Source organism: Pseudorca crassidens, chromosome X, assembly GCF_039906515.1.
Source record: "Pseudorca crassidens isolate mPseCra1 chromosome X, mPseCra1.hap1, whole genome shotgun sequence".
Lineage (NCBI taxonomy): Eukaryota > Metazoa > Chordata > Mammalia > Artiodactyla > Delphinidae > Pseudorca > Pseudorca crassidens.
The window spans coordinates 10,180,453-10,205,053 of record NC_090317.1 but is presented as its reverse complement, the minus strand read 5'-3'; positions in this window follow the sequence as shown (position 1 = coordinate 10,205,053).

Here is a 24,601-nt window from a genome sequence, read left to right as displayed (position 1 = left end):
CTCTTCACTCACCTCAGAAAAGTGGTTGTCAAGCACAAACCATTCAGCTTTCTCACACTCCTCTGACGGGGCGTGAGCTTTTAGAGAGGCTTTTTTGGTCAGACTCCTTAGAAGGTGCCTCTTTCATCTCCTGATTTCCTTGGCCACCTAGAAAGACAAGCGGGTGAGCACAGAAGGACACTGGTTTGGGGAAGAGGGTGGGGTATGGATGGGAATGGGGGCTTCAGGAGAAGGGATATAGGCTGAGACGGGGTATGTGCCAGGCAAGGACAGGGGAGGGGTTCTTATGGGCGGTATCAATGGGCAAGAGGAGCTTGGGTGGGTCCAGCTCACCTTGTCCCTGCTTTTGTGTCTCTGTTGATGGGGAGTCTTCTCCTTCCTGCCTTCGGTGCGTCGAGTCAGCTTGGAGTCCATAACTGCGCTAGGCCCTTGTGGCTTCCTAGTCACGTTGGCCACTTCGAAGACTCCCCAGCGGTCTGCCCCAGAGCCCCAGACCACCCTTATATGCCCCTCCCCAGTGTGATGCGGGGCCACATCCTTCAGCTTAATGAGGTCAGCAAGTCACTCCCCCAGCCAATGGTGGCTCTGGGTGGGAGAAAGGGGCATTTTTAGCACCCCTAAAGAGCCCTCCAAACTCACCTACCATCCTCATCTCCCCATGTCAGTTCTGATGGGTCGCATGGCAGGGAGAAGATGTCTCCTCCAAACCTTGCCCCACTGCCACACGATTCGGGGGTTCTTTCTGTCCTCTCCCATCTTTCACCATTATCTAGTTTTTGTATGTCTTGCCTAAAATCCCTCCACGGTAATGAGGCTGTATTTAAGTGTCTGTGGAAATGATAGTCCTTCCACTTTCCTCCTACAAGGGGCTCTTATGCACCTTGAAGACCATGTACTTCTGGGCCACCTACGAGGAACCATTTCCATCCCACCTCCTTTTCTCAGTGTTCACGTAGCTCTCCTCAGTTTTCTGTTTTCCATTCTGAAAGCACTGTCGACTTTATTCTTCAGTGTTTAGGTTGCTCTATTTAATAGAGATGCACTTTTTAAAGTATATTATCCAATTTTCAGATCTCTTTAAAAGTCAATACCCAACACTGCAGCCTTATATCTTCTCAAGTATTCTTATATGCAGACTACAGGCTATTAATATGCAATAGATAAATGTACTGAGCATTAACTATAGCTACTATCTATTGCTAGAGTAACTATTGTACTATTTCTTAAAGGAATCTAGTACAATTACGTGGTCACCAAATTTATAATTATTTTTGAAACAACTTGTATTCCCAATTCACCTTTATTGATTTTACACACACACACACACACACACACACACACACACACACACACACACGTAGTTTTCTTGTCTAACTCTAGCTCCTTTTAACACCTATGGAGCAAAACTGCTTTATGACATAAAGGACAGATCGTGAACTCTGGAGAAGTTCTATTTGTACTTACATCCTGGCTCTTCTACTTAACTAATCTTGAACAATTTGCTACAGCTTTCTGGGCCTCAATTTACTCATCTATAAAATGACTGTAGAGTTTGTATTAAGATTTGGAATAATATATGCAAAGCAACTATCACAATTATGGTGTATAGCTGATGTTAATAGGTAATGGCTATTAATACTATTATGATTACATCAAAAGGAATGCCATTTATGATGAGTCAAGGTGGTGATTTTGGCAATGGATAATATAACTACTTCTATATTTCCTCACCAGAGAAAATTTCAAAAGCTGTTTATCAATATTGGAGACAGAGCATATTTTTGAGCAATACCTAAAGAAAATTTCTAAAACTCTTATTAGCTTTTCGTCTGTCAATTTCTTTTTTCCAGCTTTATTGAGGTATAGTGGACAAATAAAATTGCAATACATTTAAAACATACAACACAATGATTTTATATATGTATAGATTGTGAAACGATTCTCACAGTCAAGTTAATTAACATATCTATCATCTCACAAGACTACCATTTTTCTTTTTCTTCACCTGTAAATTTCTGATCTTGGGATTATTCTGACTTCAGATGCCACATGTATATGAATAGCTGACAGCAAAATTTTAGACACCCCAGCTCCGTCCCTGACCATTCTCTTCTCTAAACAGTCCTGCTCACAGGTTGCATGTAGGTCAACATGTCTTATTTACCCTCTGAAAGAGGATGTGACTTGGAGGGTTTGGGTTGTGTGTTTTTCTAAAGATAGCAATAAGACTAAACCTCACTCATCCTTGATTCATTCATCCAGTAACTCTGTGATTACCATGTGCCGTGTACTATACTGGGACTTAAAAATCAAAACATAGATAGGTATATTCTCTTCCTTGAGAGATTCACAATTTACCAGGTATAAAAAGCATAATACACTGTAATAAATACAGCAAAAGAAGTACGTATAAAGAGCCATGTGAGCTGGAGGAGAGAGAAAAATGGGATGAGAATGTTTGAGGAAGCCTTCATAGAAGATGTGCTATTTTAGCTGTTCCTGGAAGGATAAACTGAGTAGTGTTAGCCAAGGGAACAACATATGCAATGAATGTAGTTTGAGAGAGCTTTGATTTCTTAAGAGATGAGTGTGGCTGGAGTATAGTACGTGGATGGAGTGACAGGAGATGTCACTGCAGGAGGAGGTTGACATGAACGTGTAGCAGGTCCCATGGACTTGATAATGAGTATGGACATCATTTTGTGGCTACAGTGAGTGTTCTGGAGTGGATGTTTCAGCCCCCCACCCAAATCCATATATTGACATCCTATCCTCCAATGTGATGGTATTAGGGAGTGGGGCCTCTGTGAGCTAATTAGGTCATGGATCCGTCATGAATGGGGTTAGTGCCCTTACAAAGGAGAGCACGTCCACCCTCTTTCCGCCATGTGAGGACCCGATGAGAAGACAGCAGTTTGCAACCTGGAAGAGGGCCCTCACCGGAAGCTGACCATGCTAAATGAAATGAAATAAAATAAAATAAAATATGACACAAATGAATATAACTACAAAACAGAAACAGACTCAGACATAGAGACAGACTTGTGGTTGCCAAGGGAGAGGGGGTGGAGGAGGGATGGATTGGGAGTTTGGGATTAGCAGATGCAACTAGTATGTATAGAATGGATAAACAACAAGGTCATACTGTATAGCACAGGGAACTATATTCAATGTCCTGTGGTAAACCATAATGGAAAAGAATATGAAAAAGAATATATATATATATATATATATGTGTAACTGAGTGACTGCTGTACAGCAGAAATTAACACAACAATGTAAATCAACTATACTTTAATAAAAATTTTTAAATTATAAAGAAAAAAGAAGCTGACTATGCTAACACCCTGACCTTGGACTTTCAGCCTTCAGAACTGTAAGAAATAAATTTCTGTTGTTTATAAGTCACTCAGTCTATGGTACCTTGTTATAGCAGCCAGAACAGATTAAGAAAGTGAGCCGATGAGTTCAGGGCATCATGGTATCATGTTTCTGAAACATCTAAAGCTGCTAAACTCCACTGACATTAAACTCTCAGCAAACACCTCTTAAGAGGAATAAAATAAAGACTACTGGCTCTTTTATGCTAAATAGTATCTGAAAAACAAAGATTAACAAATCAGACATGGCTTCCTAACTCAATAAAATTGATGTTGGTTTATGCTTTCACTTGTAAATCTCTCTTATTACACAACATACTATTTTCCTGGGTCTTCATTAAATTAAGTGTCTGAGACTTAAAAGGATTAAGTAGTTTTTGTAACTATTCCTCAGGTGTTCAAGGGCAGAATCAGGCAATGATTCAGCGCTGGTGCCCTAACAGGACAGAGCTCATTTCATAAAAGCTCTTACAGAGCCACCAAGGCATGGTGAGTGATAATATTTATTGGTTATTGACATAAGTATAAGAATTAGCAAAACATTTACGCATTTAAAAATTATTAATTCTAGATGCAACTAATATCTTTTTCCTATATTGTAACAAGCTTACAAAATATACTTTCATTCTCTCCATTCATTGTGCGATTATTTTCATATCTTTTACTAAGAAATGTATAGAAAGCCCTCAAAACATTATTAATTTTTGTTTTAAGATGCTAATTTTATTTTGAAATTTTTACTAAGATATAATTTACATAGAGTAAAATTCACCCTTTTTGAGTACAATGCTGTGGGTTGTAACTAATGCATATAATTATGTAACCATCACCACACCACATTCAAGATAAAGAACAGTTCTATTACTCTCCAACCTTCCCCTGTCCCTTTGTGGTTGACCGTTCCCTTTCTTTCCTAGTCACTTGCAACCACCAGTCTGTCTTCTGTCCTTATGATTTTGCCTTTTCTAGAGTGTCATATAAATGGACTCATACTGTAAGTAGCCTTTCTGATCTGGTTCTTTTACTTAATTTGGACAACATCCAAGTTCTTGTATTCACCAATAGTCTGTTCCTTTTTATTGCTGAGTAGTATTACACTGTATGGATGTACCATTTGTATATTGGTTGACCAGGTGAATGACATTTGGGCTGTTTCCAGTTTGGGGCTTTTATTAGTAGGGCCACCATAAACATTGGCACGCATGGTTTTGTGTGAACAGAAATTTACGTTTTACTTGGGAATTATTTAGGAATGGGATTACAGAGTTTTATGGTATGTCAATATTTATAAGCAACGAAAAAAATTTCCCAAAGTGACTTTACCATTTTGCATTCCCATGAGCAATTTATGAGAGTTCAAGTTTCTTTCTTTTCTTGAGTGTAGTTGGTGTTGTCACTTTGTTTCTTTTAACCTTTCTAAAAAAATGTGAAGATACAATTGTGTACTTAACTTGCATATCCCTAACGACATTATTTTAATCCATTTTATGTGTTTACTAGTTGTCTGTATATCTTATGTCAATCAATTGCTATTCAAATATTTTGCCACATTTTTATTGGTTATTTGTTCTCTTATTAATGACTTTTGAGCGTTCCCATATATATTCTGGATATAGTATTTTATCATATATATGACCTATATAACACATATATTTGCATAACCACATCAAGATATAGAACTATTCTATAACCATACAGGAATTCCCTAACACCACAACCTTGTAATTGCATTCCTTTCCCCCAACCCCTTACAACTACTGATTTGTTTTCTATGTTTATAATTTTGTCATTTTGAGAATGATATATACATGGAATCATAAAGTATGAACCTTTTCGAGATTGGCCCTTTTTTCACTTTGGCATGCACTTGAGATTCATCCACGTTGTTGTGTATTAATATTTGCTTCCATTTTATTTTTTATTTTTTTATTTTTTTGCTTCCATTTTATTGATGAGTAGTGTTACTGGTATGGATATACCACAGTTTAACCATTCATTCACCCATTGAAGGACATCTAGCTTGTTTATATTTTGGTTATTACAAATAAAGTTTCTATGAAAATTCACGTAAAAGTTTTCTGTGAACATAAACTTTCATTTCTCTAGAATAAATACCCAAGAGTACAGCTTGTCAAATTGTAGTTGCATGTTTAGAGCATGTTGTATAAGAAAGTGCCAAACTCTTTTCCAGGATAACTGTACCATTTTATATTCTCACCAGCAATGTAGGAATGATCCAGTTTCTCTGCATCCTTGACAGCTTATTGTGTTGTCACTTTTTAAAAAATTTTAGCCATTCTGATAGATGTGGAGAGATTAGAACTCGGTGTAGTTTTAATTTGCATTTCCCTAATGGCTAATGACGCTCGTCGTCTTTTCATGTGCTTATTTGCCATTGCTGTAACTTCTTTGGCCAAGTTTTTGTTCAGGTCTTTCAGTGCTCTTGACCATTTTCTAATTGGAGTGTCTTTGTTTTTACCTGCTGATTTTGTAGAGTTCTTCATACGTGTTTTTCCTTTCCACTTAGTTTCCATACAATTATATGTATTTGGGTTTTGCACATGTAAAATTATTTTATGTTTAGGCATTCAGATAAAATGAATTTAGTCCATAGTCCAAATTTGAGAAATACTAGTTTTCTTATGGCTTTGTTCTAGAAATATGTGATATTTTTACATGTTTCTGTGTATGACTGGCTTTCCACAAATATGCCAATATATAAATTTATAAGTATCTCTGTGTGTGTCGTAATAGTATACACAGCATACATCCTATGTACAGGATACATCCATGGAAAATATTCTACTTGTTTTGCTCTTTCAGAAGGACCCTATCTCTGAGAAATAATTTTAACAAAGGAAATGCAGGGGAGTGGACTACTGACTTACAGAATAGAGAGGGTTTCTTAGTAAGACGACCAATCAAAACTCTGTCAAGTATTGGGATTGTTATGCAGCTGAATCTACACATGTTACATACCCAAGGCTAAATTTTTATTAATGTTTACTTATGGAGCATCTATAAATAAGAAAGGCTATTATTATTTATTTAAATTCCTACATTTAGAGCTTTGGAAAAAAGTTCAATCGGAAAAACACAGAATGTACTGATGATATTGCCATAATTGCAGGTTGGAGCAAACATTCATCAACCAATACTATATGGAACTGCTGTGTTCAAAAGTTTGGGGATGAGGTTATGGAAGGAATCAACATCATTCTTAGGAAGGGCTATGAGGGAGGGCTCAAGCTTCACTGCTTTCCATATGTGTGTTCAATTGATCTGGTACCACTTACTGAAAAGATCATCTAATCTTCACTGCATTGCAGTGGCACTTTTGTCATAAATCAGGTGATTGCTGTGTATGGATCTCCTTTGGGTACATCTATTATTTTCCATTGGTCTATAAGTTTATCTTTACACCAAAATCAAAAATTTTATTACTTTAGTTGTGTAAGTCTTATATCTGGTAGTAGTTGTTCTCTAAATTTGATCTTCATGACTATCTTGCCTGTTCTTAGCATCTGCATTGCCATGTATGTTTTAGAATTATTTTGTCAATATCCACAAAGAAACATGTTCAGATTATACTTCGAATTGCATTAGCTCTATATATCAATATGGAAAGAATATCTTTACAATATTGAGAATTTAAAACCATGAACAAAGTTTCTTCCTCCATTTATTTAGGTCTTTAATTTACTGCGGTCATGTTTTACAGCATCCTATCTAGAGGTCTTATGCATCTTTCTTTAGAGTTATTTCTAAGTGTTTGATATTTTTGATGCTATTATAAATTGTATTTCTTTTAAATTTCATTTTTAAATCATTTGTTGTAAGTATATAGAACCAAGACAAACTTTCACATACTGACTTTATATATAGTAAACGTGATAAATTCACGTATTAATTCTAATAGTTCCTAGGCAATTTTTTTGCATTTTCTAAATACACAATCATATCATCTTCCACTTCCACTTTTATATGTTTTATTTTAACTTCTTGCCTAATTGCACCAGTAATTCGTTTGATAGAAGTGTTGGTAGCACAGATCTTTGTCTTATTATTTATCTTAAATGGAAAGATTCCAAGATTTTACCATTATGAATGATGGCTACAACAGTTTTATACACATACATGCACACAAAAATATTGTCAAGTTGCCACATATCAAGGTATTCAATTAGGACAATGAGCCAAACTGAAAGGAACAACCAAATCTCTGTTCACTTACTATGACAGTACAAGCAAGAAGTAGAAAGAGGCACCAGCTCCTCAGTTTTCCATTTTCCCCCCACAGAATGGCACCAGGTGAGGGTCAGATGACATGAGGGATACACAGGGGGATTGTCTCACTGCTAAGGCGCTGGAAACTAAGGGTTCCTGCCTCTTTATGAACCCAGGGCCTTGGAGAATAGGGAAGGACTGAAAATGGAAAAGTACTGAGTCAAGGTGGAGAAAAGTGCCTCAGGCAAGGCCCCAAAATCATTAGGTCTTTTCCAAGGCACCTGGAAAGTGCCTCAGTTAAGGCCCCTAATAAAGTCTCTGAACAGTGGCACCTGGGCTAGGAATGCAGCTATGCATATAATCAAGGCCTACCCAGGAGGGTCTGAGTCCTCGGCTACAACTCCCTTGATGAATTAACCACTGCTTAGGTATATGAGGAAATAAGCTCATAAATTTCATATAAATTGCCATTTGTCACACATAAAATTGCAATGATGCTAGTACATGACATATCACATTTTTATTAGGGCTGGTGTAAGTTGGAATTCCACAATTTTATAATGTTAGTATCAAGGACTGAAATAAATAAAATCAGAAATGAGATAGGAGACACAACACATGATACCACAGACATACAAAGGATCATGAGATTACTATGAACAGTTACATGCCAACAAACTGGATAGCCGAGAAAAAAGAGATACATTCCAGAAACATACAACCTACCAAGACTGAATCATGAAGAAATAGAATATCTGAGCAGACCAATTACTAGTAAGGAGATTAAATAATTTATCAGAAACCTCCCAACAAGGAAACTCCAGGACCAGAAGGCTTCACTGGTGAATTCTTCCAAAGACTTACAGAAGAATTAATACCAATCCTCAAACTCTTCCAAAAAAATAGAAGAGTAATGAACACTTCCAAACGCATTTTATAAGGCAAGCATTCCCTTGACACCAAAGCCAGATAAGACACTGCGAGAAAAAAATTATAGGTCAATATCACTGATGAACATAGATGCAAAAATCCTCAACAAAATATTAACAAACTGAATTCAACAATACATTAAAGGGTCATACACCAAGATGAAATGGGATTTATTACAGGGATGCAAGGATAGTTCAACATCTGCAAATCAATCGAAGGTGACATACCACATTAACAAAAGGAAGGGAAAAAAATCATATGATTATCTCAATGATACAGAAAAGCATTTGACAGAATTCAAAACCCTTTCATGATAAAAGCTGTCAAGAAACTTAGTATAGAGGGTACATACCTCAACATAATAAAGGCTCTATATTATAAGCCCATAGCTCACATCATACTGAATGGCAAAAAGATGAAACTTATCCTTCTAAGATCAGAAATAAGACAAGGATGCCCATTATCACCACTTTATTCAACATAGTACTTGAAGCCCTAGCCAGGGTAATTAGGCAAGAAAAAGAAAGAAAAGACATCCAAATTGGGAAGTAAAATTTTAATTGTCTCTATTTGCAGAAGACATGATATTATATACAGAAAACTATAAGACTCCACCAAAACACTGTTGGACCTAATAAAAAAATTCAGTGAAACCTCAGGATACAAAATTAAAATACAAAAATCACTTACATTTCTATACACTAACAAAAAACTATCAGAAAAAGAAATTAAGAAAACAACTCTATTTATAATAGCATCAAAAAGAATAAAATATATAGGAATAAATTTAACCAAGAAGGTGAAAGATCAGGACACCAAAACTATAAAAATTTGATGAAAGAATGTGAAGACACAAATAAGTGAAAATATATTCTGTGCTCATGGATAGGAAGAATTAACTTTGTTAAAATGTCCACACTATACAAAATGATCCACAGATTCAATGCAATCCCTACCAAAATTCCAACGGCATTTTTTACAGAAATAGAAAAAACAACCCTAAAATTTGTATGAAACCACAAAAGACCCCAAATAGCCAAAGCAATCTTGTGAAAGAATAGAGCTGGAGGCATCACATTTCCTAATCAGAGCACCACCTAAACAAGCTCAAGAGATGGGCACAAGCCACGGCTATCAGCACGGACAGCAGAGACGGGCATGAAATGCTAATGCTGCTGCTGCAGCCACTAAGAAGGCTGTTGCAAGCACAGGTCACTCTCCACACCTCCCCTTCTGGGAGCCTGTGCAGCCCGCCACTGCCAGGGTCCCATGATCCAGGGACAACTTCCACTGGAGAAAACACTGCGCGCCTCAGGCTCACGCAAAGTCACCCGAGCCTCTGCTGCCAGAGGCTTGCCCCTCATACTGTACCACTCCTTCCCGCTGGCTTGAGTGAGCCAGAGTCCCCTAATCAGCTGCTACTTTAACCCCGTCCTGTCTGGGCGGGGAACAGATGCCCTCAGGCAACCTACACGCAGAGGCGGGGCCAAATCCAAAGCTGAGCCCCAGGAGCTGTGCAAACAAAGAAGAGAAAGGGAAATCTCTCCCAGCAGCCTCAGGAGCAGCGGATTAAATCTCCACAATCAACTTGATGTGCCCTGCAGCTGTGGAACACCTGAATAGACAACGAATCATCCCAAAATGGAGGTGGTGGACTTTGGGAGCAACTGTAGACTTGAGGTTTGCTTTCTGCATCTAACTTGTTTCTGGTATTATGTTTATCTTAGTTTAGTATTTAGAGCTTATTATCATTGATAGATTTGTTTATTGATTTGGTTGCTCTCTTCCTTTTATATATATATTTTTTCCCTGTTTCACTTTCTGTGAGTGTGTATGTGTATGCTTCTTTGTGTGATTTTCTCTGCATAGCTTTCCTTTTACAATTTGTCCTAGGGTTCTGTCTGTCCATGTTTTTTTGTATAGTTTTTAGCACTTGTTATCATTGGTAGATTTGTTTTTTAGTTTGCTTGCTGTCTTCTTTCTTTCTTTCTTTTCTTTTTTTACTACTTTTTTATTTTTAATACTATTTTTATTTTAAAAACTTTATTTTATTATATTTTAATTTCTCTTTTCTTTCCTTCCTTTTTTTCCTACCTTTTCTTCAAGCCATGTGGCTGACAGGGTCTTGGTGCTCCGGCCAGGTGTCAGGCCTGTGCCTCTGAGGTGGGAGAGCTGAGTTCAGGACATTAGTCCAGCAGAGACCTCCCAGCTCTACATAATATCAAACAGTGAAAGCTTTCCCAGAGATCTCCATCTCAATGCTAAGACCCAGCTCCACTCAACAACCAGCAAGCTACAATGCTGGACACCCTATGCCGAACAACTAGCAAGACAGGAACACAACCCCACCCAATAGCAGAGAGGCTGCTAAAATCATAATAAGTTCACAGACAACCCAAAACACACCACCAGACATGGTCCTGCCCCCAAGAAAGACAAGAGCCAGCCTCATCCACCACAACACAGGCACCAGTCCCCTCTATCAGGAAGCCTACACAACCCACTGAACCAACCTTAGCCACTGGGGACAGACACCAAAAACAATGTGAACAACGAACCTGCAGTCTGCAAAAAGGAGACCCCAAACACAGTAAGTTAAGAAAAATGAGAAGGCAAAGAAACACACAGCAGATGAAGGAGCAAGATAAAAACCCACCAGACCTAACTAATGAAGAGGAAATAGGCAGTCTACTGGAAAAAGAATTCAGAGTTATGATAGTAAGGATGATCCAAAATCTTGGAAATAGAATGGAGAAAATACAAGAAACATTTAACAAGGACCTAGAAGAACTAAAGAGCAAACAATGATGAACAACACAATAAATGACATTAAAAATTCTCTAGAAGGAATCAATAGCAGAATAACTGATTCAGAAGAATGGATAAGTGACCTGGAAGGTAAAATACTGGAAATAACTACCACAGAGCAGAATAAAGAAGAAGAACGAAAAGGATTGAGGACAGTCTCAGAGACCTCTGGGACAACATTAAACACACCAACATTCGAAGTATAGGGGTTTCAGAAGAAAAAGAGAAAAAGAAAGGGACTGAGGAAATATATGAAGAGATTATAGATGAAAACTTCCCTAATATGGGAAAGAAAATAGTCAATCAAGTCCAGGAAGCACAGAGAGTCCCATACAGGAAAAATCCAAGGAGAAACACGCCAACACACATATTAATCAAACTATCAAAAATTAAATACAAAGAAAAACTGTTGAAAGCAGCAAGGGAAAAGCAAAAAATAACATACAAGGGAATCCCCATAAGGCTAAGAGCTGATATTTTTATCCATAGAGGAGTTATTTTCCCTTTGCAGAAGTAATGGGATAATTGTTTCCATGTATACCTGCCCTGGCATTGCAGCATCCTTGCTCTGGGGATCTGGCCTCTTTAGTCCTTAGGTTCTGGAGGTCTGAAAATAGGCTCACTCAGGAAATTGGGGAAGAGATAATGAGTTTCGGTAGGGAAGAAAACCCTTACATTCATGAGCATTCATTCTTGATGAATTTTTAATGTACTGTATAGGTTGACTATCACGTGTTTTGGCTGCCCATCAATTTTGCCTCTAAAGTTGCTGTGTTCTATCAGTATTAGCTATCTCCATAGCTCTCTGCAGGTCAGGATCCCTTTGCTGCCACTGCAACCTGGCCACTCATTATGAGCATTATATCCACCACCTTGCTTCTGATAAACACTACCTCGTGACCTCTTATTTATTTTTCAGAATCCTATCATCCCATTGTTATCATTGAGCCCATATTTTTGTATTAGGAACTGCTGTCGTTAGACGCGGCCTATAGACATCACCCGCACCCGACTTCATAGTCATGCTGGTGTCCCTTTCACTGCTGCTTTCCTTATTACTTTAGTAAGTGATGAATCCCCTGGGTACCCAATGGGACATAATCATCTGGTATGTTTTTCTGTTTTGCATAGTATATGTAGAATGTCTACTTCTTTGACCCTTTAATCCTTCCTTTCATGTCTGCCATGGCTTCTGGAACTTAAAGCACATTTCTTATAGAGTAACTTTTCTGTGTTTGTTTTGGCTTTCTGGGAGCTTCCCCAGCAGCTTTTCCCCACAGTATCCCAGGATCCTTGCATGGATGTTAAATCGTGTAACATGACAGGGTGTTCTCAAATTGACATACTCTCCCTTATCTCACTTGAGGTTCCACTACTCTCATCTAGCATCCTCAGAATCCTGTCCTGTGCATCCTTTCCTGTCTCCTGATTATAATATTTAAAACTCCTAAGTGCTGAGATATTTTTGTAAATCATGTAATCCTTACAGTGAGCGTTGCAAAATAGACATCACTGCCCATGTTACAGATAAAGACAACAAGGCTTAAAAGGATTAAGTAGCTGGTCCAAGGTCACACCCTGAGTATGTGACAGGTTAGTCTCATCCCCAAACTCAAGTTGTTAACAGCACTCCTCATTGATTCAGGAAACCAGCTCATAAGTGGTGAATCTGGACAGAACGATGGTTTCTTGACACTAGTATAATTTTCTAGTCATTATATCATCACTTTAACCATCAGATTACTAAGATTTTAGCTATCATATTAAGCCTCATTGAGTTAATCTTCATGCATACTCTGCTACAAGATAAAATTTTCAAAAATGAAAAGTCCTGTAGAATGTAATCACTGGAACCAAATGTAATAACTATAGTGAAGTTCATGCAGGAAAAGGTATGTGGAAGAATATCTGTTAAATTGTTAACCGTGTCACCAATCATAGCTTTTTCCCAAGCCTTTTGCCTACAGATTTACCCTTCAAAGCCTGGACCATTTTAAATTATGTCTATGAAAAGCCAAAATAGGTCAGCTATTAAGGACTCATACAGTTGAATGGGGACCAAAGTCTATAATTTAAAGGTCCAGAAGCCTCTTTTTTTTTTTTTTTTTGCGGTACGCGGGCCTCTCACTGCTGTGGCCTCTCCCGTTGCGGAGCACAGGCTCCGGACGCGCAGGCTCAGCGGCCATGGCGCACGGGCGCAGCCACTCCGCGACATGTGGGATCCTCCCGGACCGGGGCACGAACCTGTGTCCCCTGCATCAGCAGGCGGACTCTCAACCACTGTGCCACCAGGGAAGCCCTGGAAGCCTCATTTTTATAAGCAGTAAAATACAAAGGTCAGGAGCATAATTTATACTTAACTTTTTCTTCTAGTACAATTTACACCAAAATTATGTTAACACTTATGGCTTTGGGACAATCAAGGTCACCTGATCTAACAATGCAACTTGAAAAACTGTTATTTGGCAAGTGAGAGAAGACTCATAGACAACCAGTCTTTATAGACTGCATCCAGTCATGGGTGAAAGTGAAAGATGTGAATGTCCCCCTTGGGTTAGAAGACCCAAGAGAGGCCCTATGTTATTATTTGCAACATTGTCGTAGAGCTGTGCCTCCCAAAGCTCTCAAAGTAACAGGAGAGCACAGCGACATTCATGTGAGGGAACATTTATTCTAAGCTTAGTAAAATCAGCAATTGCTGTAGCTGAAATGGGAAGGGGAGATTTTGAAATGTGTCCTTGATTCCCGTATTTCCACAGATCCAAAATAATTCCGTCGCAAAGTAACAGGTGAATTTTAAGCACCTGCCAGAGTAGAAACAGGCTTGACGTTGGGAAAGTCACGTTCACTTTTCAGGGCTGACTTTCTTCATCAGTAAAAGGAAAGGATCTCAAGAGCCCTTTCAAACTCGAAAAATAGCTAGGACTTTGTTGTTTTGGACATATGAATATTTTCACGATGTCTCTAAAGTGGTTGACTAAAATACTGCCCTTTCAGAGGGTTGTTGTGGAGCCCCTGCATAAGGAGAGGTTCCTGAAAGGAGGGAGTATGATCCCGCTTTCTCACAAGTGGGAGAAAGTTCAGAACATGCTAATTGGGCAAGCTTGAAATTCCAAAGATCTGCAGATGGAACAGGTGCAAATGGAACTGGTGATAATTGATGGCTAATTATGCAATCAGTAACACACCCCAGGGTATGGGCCTGTCTGCCAATACATACACACCTTGGGTGGGAGTTTATTAGCAGGCAAACACACACCCGGGAGGTTGTATTGTGCAGAGCAAATGCTTTTGAATACACAGTGTGGTTTTAAGTAGAGTATAAGATTCTGAAAACATATTAGCACCTGAAATGGTTCAAAGAGAAGCAAGTCCACAGGTCCAGTTCAGAAGAAAATTCCCTTGACTATCCCCCTTGAATCCCTCATTCGGTACTTCTCATCATTCTGACCTCTCCCCCTACACCTGCTGAATCCAAAGAAGCTATTTGGAAACATATCAAATGCCTTCATTTGCCTTTAAAACTGGACTGTAATGAACTGAATTAGCATTTAGTGAGGATTCATAGGGTGATGCCAGGAAAATGGCTTTCTCATAAAGGATCAAGTATATTTGACCACTCTGTAGCAAATGGTTTCCTAGTCTCTTTATTCTGATGATGGAGCATGGCGCCAGGAACTGATATTAATGATGACAGCCAGAAGAGCAATGCCCTTAAGCTAAGAAGAAAATTGGAGGAAAATGATGAAACGGCAAGATTATTACTTTGTTATGTTTTGTTTTGCTTTTTGCCTAGCAAGAATGTCACCAGATTGCACAGATGGGACAGTTTTCCCATCTGAGTATTAGGGAAGAACTGGCCCGATGAAGATTAATTGAGACCATTGGTGTATGGCTTCATAGTCAAATTATGACCAGAAGCCCATCACTTCTCACCACCTCCACCATCACCAGCCTAGTGCAAGTCACCATCATCTCTAAGCTGGATGACTGCAAGACCACATAATTGCTTCCAACCTTGTCCACTTTCAGGCTGTCCTCAACACATTAGCCAGAGTGATTCTGTCATAATATAAGTCATATCATGCCACTCCTCTGCTCAAGATGCTCTGAGGGCTTCCATCTCACTTAAAGTGAACACTCAATCCTTGTAATGGCTACAAGCCACAGACATTGCTTCCAATGGGCTCCCTGACCTCTGTTCTTCCCTATGATTTTCCTCTCTCACTCTGTTCTAGCCATGCTGGCCTCCTTCCTGTTCCTGGAAAATGCTAGTCATACAGGTACCTCAGGGAGTTTGAACTTCCGGTTTCATCTGTCAGAACACTCCTCCCTCAGATAATACATGACTTGCTCTTTTATTACCATCAGTTCTTTGCCTAAATAACACGTTCTCGGTGAAATTTTCCCTGACCATCCCACCAACATAAGACGGTAAACTGTACCACATTCCCTACCCAGTTTCCTGCATTATTATTGCCCATAGTACTTATGAACTTCTAATATATAATTTAGTTTTCAGTTATTATCTGTTTCTCCCCACCAGAATTTAAGTTCCAGGAAGGCACAGATTTTGTCCGTTTGGTTGATTGCTATAAATCCAATACAGTTGAACAGAGCCTAGTACATTGCATTTGGTTAATAAATACTTGTTAACTTAATGAATGAAATAAGAATACTGTCAGCCAAGGTTCTTATAGTAGTAGAGGTTAAATGATAAGATCTAAGCTGAGAGTGCTGGTCAAATCTTTCAAAATCTCTTGTGTTTGAGAGAATCATTAGATTAACAAGAATGTATAAATTTTGGTCTTCCCTGGTGGCACAGTGGTTAAGAATCCGCCTGCCAATGCAGGGGACAGGGATTCGAGCCCTGGTCCAGGAAGATCCCACATGCCACAGAGCAGCTAAGCCCGTGCGCCACAACTACTGAGCCTGTGCTCTAGAGCCCGCGAGCCATAACTACTGAAGCCCGCGCACCTAGAACCTGAGCTCCTCAACAAGAGAAGCCACCACAATGAGAAGCCCGCATACCGCAATGAAGAGTAGACCCCGCTCACCGCAACTAGAGAGGGCCGCGCGCAGCAACAAAGACACAATGCAGCCAAAAAATAAATAATAAATAAATAAATTTATTTTTAAAAAAGGATGTATAGATTTTTTCCTAAGATACTTTATATATGAACATAAAGATGAAGCCAGTTTTCTAGCTATATAATCAACTTGCGTGTCAGTGCTTCCAAGATTATGCACCAGACTTCAATATGGGCTTTTATAAAGAAGAAAAATCATAGTCTTGCATACTCAGGGTGATGACGTCAGCTTAACCCAGGTGAAACATCTTCCTTCTATTTAATAATTATATTAGGTTGAATCCAGTGACATTGATAATATTTGACAATTTCTGACCTAAAATATGCAGGTTTCACATGTTTCAAACTAATACTTCCTAAATAACTTTGCTAAAGAATTCGTTTTGCTACCTTCCCAAAAGGAGCTCTATTATTGGGAAGACTGCACCAGCCACCTTGGAAGAACTTGTCCTATCTCATGCCCAGCCTTGGTTATTTTCAACTCTGGCTGCTTTCAACTTGTATACCACTCCAATCAAATATATCCAGAAAGTATGCTAATTTCACTCAAAACACAAAGTAAAATCCATGGCTACTGGCCAGTTTTCTTAGCAAGTCATTGAATTAGTAAGGCTCTTTCTGGTACAAGTAATAGAAACCCAACTCAAAATGAACTAGCTTAAACAAAATGGGGATTTATTGCCTCATAAACTGAGAAATACGTGAATTGAGATGCTGAGTCCAGAGGCTCAAATCCTTCTCTCTCACCATCTCTTTGTTTTACTTGGCTGCATTCTGCATAGAGGTGCTCTACATGTGATGGGTAAGATGGCTACAGATATCTCTAGACTCACATTTTCCTTAGTTAATCTAGTGGAAAGATTTCTTCTTTCTTCCAATTTCTGAATCTTGGGGCAGATACTAATTATCTCTCCATGGCTCCATTGTCCACTCCTGGACCAAGATTGTACCAAGGATGGAGTACAATGATTGGTTCAGCCTGGGTTTTCTGTTGTGGTAGGGATGGGAGTTTGTGGGATCTGTGTGCATCAGTGTAATTGACAAATCAATAGAACCTCGAGTAGCAGAGGATGAGTGCCTCAAAGACAGGGTTTAACTCTTTTTTTTTAAAAAAAAACTGAGATATAGTGGATGTACAATATTATAGAAGGTACAGGTGTACAACATAACGATTCACAATTTTCAAAGGTTATACTCCATTTACAGTTATTATAAAATATTGGCTACATTCCCTGTGTTGTACGATACATCCTTGTAGCTTATTTATTTTATACATAATAGTTTGTACCTCTTAATCCCCTGCCCTTACCTTGCTCATCCCCCCTTTCCTCTCCCCACTGGTAACTGCTAGTTCGTTTTCTATATCTGTGAGTCTGTTTCCTTTTTAAATATTCACTACTTTTTTAGATTCCACATATAAGTGATAGCATACAGTATTTGTCTTTCTCTTTCTGCCTTATTTCACTTAGCATAATATCCTTCAAGTCCATCCATGTTGCTGCAAATGGCATTATTTCATTCTTTTTTATGGCTGAATAGTATTCCATTGTGTATGTATACCACATCTCCTTTATCCATTCATCTGTTGGGCAATAATAATAATAACCAAGACAAGTCCATTTCTGTGTATATATTTGGCACAAAGAATTCAAGGAGTCTTCCTGAAACCTACCTGGTACATACTTCAGGTATAACTAAGATTACCATCTGAAACTCATCTTTGCTTGTAGAATTTAGCTTTGCATTATGGTGCTATATACCAACCCAAAAGGCATCCTTATGAATCCTAGAGATGTGGATTGGTTTCTGGAGAGGGAAGATTTTTTTTTTTTTTGGTGTTAGATAAGCCTCTCTGGAGTCAATGGGGGAGGCATCTAGACTCTCCTGTACTAATAAATGTTGTTTCCCATTAAAAAGTAATAATAAATAGAAAGATATAATTATGGAATCCTAAGAAAACAAAACATTACTAAGGATCGAGTAAACTCTAGAAGGTTGTCTACAATAGTTTTAAAATAACATGTATTAATATTGCTAGGGGCAATTTGAACCAATAATGCTAAATCTCCTGGAGGGCTTAGGAGAGGAAATTCTTCAAGAAGTGAAACTACTTAAAGATCTGTGTCACAGACAGACAACAAAATAAAGATCTTAGGTGGAAAGTCATGGGCAGAGAATCCCTGGGCTAATCTGCAGGTTCTTCACCCAGCCTGGGAGTTTTGTTTGCTTGGTTTTTTACTAGCCTAAATCCTAGAACTCACCCCAGACCACATGTTCTTAAATTTTGATGCAGATTAAAATGATGAGTGAGAAGTGAGCTCTGCCTCATGATATGGGGTTTCCAAACACAGAAAAGACAGATTCAGGAAAGCTTGCCCGTGTGACAAGTACAGTTAGTAGCAATAGTAGTAACAGTAATAATGTTACATGGATCATAATCATTGGTTTTCCCAGATATAATTGTCATACGGTTTCTACATCTAGTCTCTTACATAGCATATAGACACTATCACAGAGACATATCTAGGAAATTAAATCTAATTCAAAGTTTCTTAATGTTATATTGAGAAAGAATATATTTTATTTCCTTTTTATTATTTGTCAAAATTTGTCTGACAAGGAAGAGCTACTTTGTTTGTATAAAATGCAAATATTGCTTAATCCTGCCATGGATCATTGAGGTATAATTACACCTACTGGAAGGTGGCACAGGTGGTAGCTTTCTTCCACAGTAATGTACCATTTCATTTCAACAAGCAATTGACAACTGCCTCTGCCAGTTCTACTCCATACTAAATGGCAAGTAGAAATACAAAAGCATTGGCATCAGGTTTCATATTCAACAACAGAATAAGCATAACCTTGTTATTCAATTTGAAGTTACAGTTAAGTACTTCCCTTGTTCTTTTTCTTTTTTTCTTTCCTGTCATAGACTCATTGTCAATAAGTTGATTGTAATAGGAAAGCCCCACTTGGATGCTAACATATTGCCATAGATAACAACGATCAAAAGTGTAATATCTTTTACAATATAGGATGCTATTCTAATTCCCGCTGGTGACAAGAAACGATTGCTACTGTATGAACTGTGACTGTTTTCAAACCTTTATGTAGCTCCCGGGGAACTTGAATGTGCATTTTTTGTCTTCCATAGAGGTGCATGGTGAACTTCTCTGACCAGATTATGTCACTGAAGCCGCAGCTAGGTTGAGTTATGGACCAAAAAAAAGTAATATTAATGCATAAAGCATAATTTTCATCTTTATGGCAATAAAGCAGTCTGACAAATCCTGTATTGAACATGTAAAAATGTCTTCCTGGGGCAGTTCATTACCTCATTTCCCACTAGTAAAGGATACTTCTCCTGATGTAAAGCTGACAATAGGGCTGACTAAAGAATTTACTAAGATGTTCATTTATAAAGAGTTAAGGATGCTTTAGTCCAGGGATGAAAAATAGAAAATAGAAGCTATCAAATTGTGGATAGACAGGCCAAATGAATAATCAACTTTAAGGGTTCAGATAGAGGAGAAGTGCGAAAAAAAATAGATACTGAGCATTATCTATGAGAGCAAAAGCTTGAAGGAAATGATCAGAGACAGCGCGAGGGGAATTCCTCTTGTCTGTGAGAAGACTCTGCAGTCATTGTTCATTAGGTTCTTGGGGCCTCAGGCATTGGAAAGAGGAAGCCATTGAAGGCGCTTCTCTGGTGATCTTTCTACATTAATTCTCCCCACTCAGTACCCTTCAAAGATATTTATTAAGTACCCTAAGTGTATAGAGTGCTGCATTAGACCCAGAGCTTCCAGGCAGCACGGTTTATGGCAGAGAAAGCAATCTCTTTCATTGTCCGTGTCCCCTCTAGTTGACTGGGAACAGCTACCCAGAGCTCCCCATTCATGACGCTTTGACAGTATATCTGGTTTCAGCAGGAATGACTGCCCCAATGGCTGTCCTGCTTCCTTTACGGGATTTTTGGTGAGGATTAAGTGAGGTAGCCTATCTAAAGAGCTCAGTATAAGGCTTGTCACAGAGTGAACTGTGTGAATAAGATGCCCTTCCATAGAAAGTATTATAAAACCCAATCAAATACATAAAACATATTTCGAGAATAATGGGGAACATCCCTGGTGGTGGAGTGGCTAAGACTCCACACTCCCAATGCAGGGGGCCTGGGTTCAATCCCTGGCCAGGGAACCAGATCCCACATGCATGCTGCAACTAGGAGTTCGCATGCCACAACTAAGGAGCCTGCCTGCCACAACTAAGACCCGGTACAGCCAAATAAATATTAAAAAAAAATAATAATGATAACTGACTCATTCAAGCTCTAGAGGTTGGATATGTTTCAGCCAAAGTTTGGACCACAGGTTCATGATGTCATCAGTGGTTCTATTTCTCTATGATTATCTCAGCTCTGCTCTCCTACCTGGGCCAGATGTTTCCCCAGACTGGCTTCCTCTATAGTAGCAAAATGGCTCCAGCAGCTCCAGGCTTTGTATCCACATGTCAGATGCTCAACTCAGCAGCCCAAACTGGATTGAACTTCTCTAGATCAAATGCAGAATGGATGTTGGAGTTTTACCTACAAATAGCTATTACCTAAGCCCTTAACAAAGTCAACTATTATACCTATAAATATTGTTAGCAAGATGGGTGACTGGTGGCTTTTGTGCTACAGGTTTGCCAAACTTTGTTTTATCAATTTAGCATTAACATTTGTCCAACTTATATTTTAATAAACAAGTCACAACTAGTCATAGAATAAATTAGCTGATCCATAAGTTCTAGTAGTAAGGCTGATTGCGTTAGATAAATCTAGCCTTGGGAAACTCAAGGTTGTTTGTCTAACACAGTCTACCCAGAAGAAGACTGGTCAAAACCAGTTACACAACACTGGAAGAGATTAGAATCTGTGCATCGCCACCAATCCTTATTCCACTATTTTCCTGACCATCATACTTGCTGATGGTTCATTTTCTAGATCATTCTTCTTTACTGTGGCCCTAAGGCTAGATGTGATTCATTCCTTATCTAGGGCCAGTAGAAAGCATACAAGTAGTTGTAATACCAATGAAACCCCTATCTAGTTAGCAGCCACTACATACCAGGTATTCTAGTCAGATCCCAAAACACCCTGAGATGCTCACAGGATATGATGAATGCTACAATACAGATATAACAAAGGTCTTAAACGAATATAGTAGAAGTAACTTTCTTTGCCTGGAGCAGTCAGAACAGTTCCCTAGAGGAGACAGGCTTTGAGCTCAGTCTTTGGGTTCAGAAGTTGTGAATGGGTCAGTAGCTAAAGGAGCATGATTCTATGATAAACTACACATGTGATACCAAATCCACCAAGAAAACTTCTGAACAACTTGGAATGTCTTATTTCCACTAATTGAGCTATGTGAAATTCTATAAGTTAGATATTTACTTAATAAGTATATTTTCAATTAAAAAAATACAGAACTCTATCAGTCATTCACATTTTAGTGTAATTTTTTCCCTCCCAGTTTGCTTCTCTCCTAATTCTTAATAGGTACACCTCGCTCTAAAGGACTGGCAGTTGGATTTCAGATCATGACTATGAGACTTTTCTTGAACCTATTATTACTGTGCTGTGGATAAACAAGAATCATGCAAGGGTATGGATTTCAGTGGATTGTACAGATTCCAAGATAAGAAGGAAATGTTGATTTTGTAAATTTCTTAATTCCTTAATAAGTCTTTTCTCTTAGTTCATGGGACAGATGACTGTTGAGTGAACGGTCATGGACACGTTCTTAAAAGTGGGCAAAAATTCAGAAGGAGCAAAATCATGGGGGATAGGACATCATGCCCACCTTACTCCCTTCATCATTGAATGATTTGGAGGAAAGAGGTAATTTTATTTTATTTTATAATTAAGAGGAAAGCAAAAATTCACCTCCTTCATGACATTACTTCCCTTGTTACCAAAAGCAAGTTCGCGTGCCTGACGCACAGGGAGGCCAAACAATACCCAAAACGTCGGAGTTTGGAGCAGAGAAAGGTTTATTGCAGGGCTGAGCAAGAATGGGTGGCTTGTGCCCCCAAAACCCTGAACTCTCCGAAGGGTTTCAGCAAGGCATTTTAAAATAAATAAATAGATAGATAGATTAATTAATTAATTTTTGGCTACATTGGGTCTTCATTGCTGCATGCGGGCTTTCTCTAGTTGCAGTGAGTGGGCACTACTCTTTGTTGTGGTGTGCGGGCTTCTCATTGCAGTGGCTTCTCTTGTTGTGGAGCACAGGCTGTACGTGCACAGGCTTCTGTAGTTGTGGCACGCGGGCTCAGTAGTTGTGGCGCACAGGCTTAGTTGCTCCGCGGCATGTGGGATTTTCCCAGACCAGGGCTCGAACCTGTGTCCCCTGCATTGGCAGGCGGACTCTCAACCACTGCACCAGCAGGGAAGTCCCAGTGAAGCATTTTATTTTATTTATTTATTTTTTTTGTGATACGCGGGCCTCTCACTGTTGTGACCTCTCCCGTTGCGGAGCACAGGCTCCGGACGCGCAGGCTCAGCAGCCATGACTCACGGGCCCAGCCGCTCCGCGGCATGTTGGATCTTCCCGGACCGGGGCACGAACCTGCGTCCCCTGCATCGGCAGGCGGACTCCCAACCACTGCGCCACCAGGGAAGCCCCCAGTGAAGCATTTTTAAAGTGCAGGTGAGGGATGGGGTTGCAGGATATGTGATCAGCTCGTGCACAATTCTCTGGTTGATGGTGAGGTAACAGTGCGGTTATCAATCCTTTAGGCGCCAGAAGGTCTGGGGCTAAGTGCTCCTGATCATGTAGTTAATTTATTCCATTTGGTGGTGGTTTTTAGCATCTGAAAAGCTCAGGAAATATGCATGAGATACTATTATTCAGCTACTTCAGAGGGGAGCTACAGCAGAGGATATGGGGGTGGGGTATGTCCTGGGCAGGCCCCACAGGGTCCTGCTCAGTTACACCCTTACAGATATACACATTAAGGATAATATGTATCTACTGTATCATTTCATAGATGGAGAAACTGAGGTCCATGTTTCCTACCTTATCTACAACCCGATTATCTTTCTACAATAATTACTTCAACTCAGTCCACTTCAACAGCTATTTTTTAAGTATCCTATATGTATAGAGGGCTGCACTAGACCCAGGGCTTTCAGGCAGCTTACAACTGAATGCCTGTTTCCTCTTCTCTTTCTTCCTAGCTCCTAGCACAGCATCCAACACATAGTGATATGTGTTTTTTTGAAATGATGAATTGAGGTGTGAGGCATTTGCACAGCTAACTATACGAGAAGAGAAATTGTCAAATGCACCAAAGCCTTCTCCTTTACTTATTGCACCCTAACTAATACAGCTGTAAGTGCCAAATCATCTTCTTTTGTTGACAAATATCATTTAGTTAGAGTTAATTATCCAAAAGAAAAGGAAGCTGTCGGAGAAATTTGTAAGAACACACTGAAAGAGGGAGTTCATGTCAAGATGTAATTTGTCATCCCGGGCCAGTATGGCAAAAGATGCAGTCAGAAAAGGCTTAAAAACTTTGAAGACTGTATACAGATGCTTTAAGAAAGACAGGTGACGGGAAAGTTCTAGAACACAGCTCATATTTAAAGCATGCATTTCGGGCTTCCCTGGTGGCGCAGTGGTTGAGAGTCCGCCTGCCAATGCAGGGGACGCGGGTTCGTGCCCCGGTCCGGGAGGATTCCACATGCCGCGGAGCGGCTGCGCCTGTGAGCCGTGGCCGCTGAGCCTGCGCGTCCGGAGCCTGTGCTCCGCGACGGGGGAGGCCACAGCGGTGAGAGGCCCGCGTACCGCAAAAAAATAAAAAAATAAAAAAAATAAATCATGCATTTCATGGTGTTAACATTTTATTTTGCTGGCTAGTTGTTTAGCTCATTAAAAATTATCAATGGTATAGTGTAGAGACACAGAGAGAAAGTAAGATCAAAAGTATGAAGATGTTAAAGATCTGCTATTTCAGTACATTCATTATGAAGCTCTCCAGTATGCTATTAGAATCTCAATAGATGGCAACGAGGCTTCCATTATCATCAAGAGGGGTCACAATGGCTCTTTCAAATCCATTATCTCTAATGTCAAAGAGTCTTTAATCTGTACTTCTTCATAGCTGAGGCACCTCCCAGCT